Here is a 4,611-nt window from a genome sequence, read left to right as displayed (position 1 = left end):
AGTTTTGTGGGTGATGAAGATAGGAACTGTGAAGGAATTTTCGAGTGGGTGGTTTTTATAGCCCGACGCTAAGTGTGAACACATATTAGTTTGATAGGTGTGAACAGATTTGCAATTACTTATTGCGTTGTAATCTGCAATGTGATGAGAAACAAGGTCAAATTTTTTTGATGGCAGAAGGTTGACCACGTGGTTGCTCGCCATTGAGGCGTTCGCGGCGCGCTCTGCTCGCGTCCGCCCGAGCGTTTTGCTCGCCATTGACACTACAAAAAAATACACTTCCGTGATGATACGTGTTTGTCACAGTAGGTCACGTTTTCTGTCATGCATGTACATCCATGACAAATTTATGACAGAATCAAGATAGTCATACCTGTGCTATCGTAGAAGTGTTCCATGACTTACGAAAATTATCATCACGGAAGTGTCCACTTCCATGACGATAAATCGCGCGTCACAGAAGTGCTTTCGTCAAGGGTGACCGACACGTGGCATCCACCGTAACGGAACGCCGTTAAGCTATCGGGTTCGGTTTTGGATCCGATAACCCGTTAACAGCCCCGACCAATGGGGATTTTCCACGTGTAAAATCATCATTGGCTGGAGGAAACACGTGTCGGCTCACCGTTGGGACAGATGTCATCCACTCATTGGACCCAAAGCGCCTATGATACGTCGACACGTGGCACGGCCCAATAGAGGCCCATTCCTGTGTAAAGGCCGGCCCGTTTGACTTGGTCAAAAGGTGACGGGCCGGCCCACGGCAAGCCTGTTAACGGCCTGTTCACATATAGCCCATTTACAGCCCGCTAACCAAGGGCCCGTTTACGGCCTATCCGAATTAGGCTCAGTAGCGTCATCTGGGCCGTCCAATATAATTCCAGCCCGTTTTAACTTCCGGCCCATGTATGGCCCATGACGTCTTTCGGCCCATATGACGCCCTTATTACTCTCGGCCCATTAACGGCCCATGGTAAAACTGGCCCGTAATGAACAGTGTATCACTTTATACCCATTAACGACACGTGGTGAAACTGGGCCGTAATGAACAGTGTATCAATTTATACCCATTAATGGCCCATTATTCCGTTGGGCCGTTTCCAGCCCATGTTATCTTTCGGCCTTCTTGGGGCCAATTTATTCTTGGGCTCATTTCCACATTCGTTTACTTACGGCCCGTTACTGTCATTTTCTGCTTGTGGGCCAAATTCAGCCCGTGGTTACAGTCGGCCCGTTTGTGGCCCGATAATACGTTGGGCTATTTTCATGTCAAAAAAACCCGTTGGGCTGTTTTCATAGAGTTATCAAATACAGCCTATTAACGGCCCGTTATTGTCCACGAATAGTACGACCCATGATTGGCGAAATGATGATACGCCCTGTAGAAGGACCATGGATCCTACGGCCCATAAAAGGCCCATGAATCGTACGACCCGTAGAAGGCCCATGGATCCTATGGCCCGTATAGAAGGCCAATGGATCCTACGGCCCGTAGAAGTCCCATGGATCATACGGCCCGCAGGAGGCCCATGGTTACAACAATCCGTGTGTTGCCATGATTATTTTGGCCTAGTTTCCAAAGATAGGTTATTGTGGCCCCTAGAAAAACACAGAAAAAGAACTGCAGTGACTACAAGCAAACAACTATACAAGACAATAAGGAAATAAATAAGCAAGCAATTAACGCTAGCCTATTACCGCTATTACACATATTACATCCACTGGGCATCAAAGTTCGCCACCAGTGCAAATATAGGGAACAAAGCAGCATATTACATACACTGGCCGTCAAAATTGGCCACCAGTGCAAGTAAACACGGCAGCAAAACAAGAGCATAACTGAAACAACTTCAGAAGAGCTCAAGAAACATGGTATCCACCATGCTGGCAATAAGCTTAGCAAGCTTATTAGCTTTGTCTTGTTTGGCGCTAAAATCCTCCAACGCTTGCTGTTGCACCAGAAAGTATGCATCTGAATGCTCTAGGGACTTCTGCAGTCCTTCCGCTTCTTGTCGTAGCACAGCTGATCGATGTCTTTCAGCTTGTAGTTGAGACTCAAGAAACCGAACTGATTCAGACAGTGAGTTTGAATAGCTTGTGCAAGCGGTAGTGGCCAGTAACTCCAACACTAAAACAAGATAGGACTTTGGGGTTGTCTCACTGTCTTCGAGATAGTCTTCCTTAGCTACTTTATCAGCTTTGTTGGAGACCAACAAGGATGTGTCACTATCCCGAACCTTATCTGCATTACTTCCTTTACCATTGCTTAATAAGGCACTCTTCCCCAATATTCTGTCAGCATTCTAAAAGAAGAAACAAGCAGACACATAACAGTTTAGCATGTACTAGTATATGAAACTCATTTCGGTGAACCAGTTCATTAGTAAGGTGGACATGATTAAACTACCAAGTCTTCTATTGCCAAGTACTAGTACATAATAAAAGCATCAAACAAACATATATCTATGTCCTATGGTCACTGCATTGTCTTGCCAAATCAAAATAGAGACACGGTTCAAATCATATCAGTTCAAGACAAAGCAGCAGTGAAAGAATACAAAGCGTGGGAAACTACACGGCACAACAAGATTTCAGATGTGTACCACGGGTCTACATGTACAACAACACTATTTGCTTTGTTGTGATGCTAGTAATGTGCATGATATGAGAAGTCAACTGTATACACAATTGAAATTGAAATCAACAGAGCTATTGATAAGAGCAAGCCTGTTAAAGAAACATGCGTGAACATACCTGCTGTGCCATTGGAGTTTCGATTGGATCCTTCAATTTAAAAATAAGTTTGTATGAGCAAATACAGTGATACAAGAGCAAAGCAGTATGCACGATAGCAATCATAGTTAAAAAAGGCGCGCCTAAGCGAGCGCTTAACCGCGCCTAGGCTCTAGGCGTGGCGAAATGCATTGCGCATAACTACGCTTAATCTGTGCATAACTGCGCATAAGCATGCGCTTTGGTCAGTAAAGCGCAAGACGGTGCAAAACGCACAATTAACGCCTAGCGATTTTTGGAACTATGATAGCAATAGAATCTTAAATTAGAACAGTTGTTCTTCAGGTTTAGGCACTTGTTCTACATGAACAGAGTATAGTAAGACGCAAGAATATAGTACTTAAAAATAGAAAATGAGCTCATAGACCTTACCACATTCTTGGTTTGGGACTAGTACAGAACAAGGCGTTCCCAGTCATCGTCCAGTAAATGTGTCTCAGGAGAACGTAAGGGAATTTGATGAGTTTCTTTGCCGGTGAAGTACGTTTTCTTCAGGTAATTCTGATACTGCCACCAAGCATTCTTGAAGATAGCAGAGGTATTAGCACAGGTTACCTCATCCAGAGTTTCCAAATCGGTCCTTCTCTATAGAGAAAAATTGGAAAATTTGCTGTATTATAACCATCATGGAGGTAGGATGTATGGGACAAAGCAAAGTAATTGCCATGAATAACATTACTTACACATAACTCCTGGACAAACACCCGCAACTGGCATTTTCCTTCATATTCAGTATAATATTTCCAAGATGGGAAGATACGCACATACGATTTAACAACATCAAATGCGATAGATGCTAAAGTACGACTAGCTGGTTGTGCTTCCTCCACAGGAATAGGTGTACTAACTGGTGGAGTTGGGGTTCGCCGTGGTAGTACTGGCCCTTTGGGCACTGGAGCTGCCTTACTAACTGCTCTTGTTTGGGAGCTCTGTGGTGGAGATGGTGCTGTGTCAACAGGAACTGGGTTACTATCTGCTGGGGTTGGGGTTAGATTGGGCGAAGCTCGTTCTTTGTCCATCGCAGTAGGGGTACAATCTGCGAGAGTTTGGGTTATGTGTGGTAGGGCTGGTTCTTGTGCATGTACAACCGGGGTGCTATCTCCACCAAGAGGCAGCACTGTTTTATTTGAAGACCGCATTTTTAGTCCGCTAGATGCTGGCATCACCCGCTCCAATTCAAATGGCTGATAAACAGGAAACATAGTTGAATGTACAGACATTGTATGAGAGACAGATGCAATAGATAGTGTGGAAAAAAGAGGACATGAAATAGTTGACATGTATATTGTTTAACTAAAACGGATAGCATGACATAATTTCACATATATGATGTCTATCTAAACTGGATAGCATAGCATAACATAATTCAAAGATATGATGAATAACTAAAACGCCGTGCCAAGTTAGAGCATACACCTCGGTGGGGGAATAGGACTGGTCATCTGTCTCTGAATCCATCTCTGAGGAGCTATCGGGACCCAACAAGAGATCTGCTTCGACAGGTAGTACTGTCTGCTCTGAAGGCCTTGTTTTCACTCCAGATTTTCAATCTCCCACCCAAATGGCTGATTCACAGGAAGAGTAGTTGAATGTATAAACATTGTCGACAAATGGAAATGTAATGAAGAAAAGGATGGGCAAGATATCATTCAAATATATGATGCCTGGTTAAACAGGATGGCATTGCATATTTCACATATATTATGGCTGGCTAAAAGACATGAGACTGCATAATTCCCATATATGATATAGAAACTAAACATCATCATGCCAAGGTAGAGCAAACACCTTGGGGGGTAAATAGGAGTGGTCAGCGGC

Source organism: Aegilops tauschii, chromosome 3 (assembly GCF_002575655.3).
Source record: "Aegilops tauschii subsp. strangulata cultivar AL8/78 chromosome 3, Aet v6.0, whole genome shotgun sequence".
Classification (NCBI taxonomy): domain Eukaryota; kingdom Viridiplantae; phylum Streptophyta; class Magnoliopsida; order Poales; family Poaceae; genus Aegilops; species Aegilops tauschii.
Note: the sequence above shows the minus strand (reverse complement) of the source record.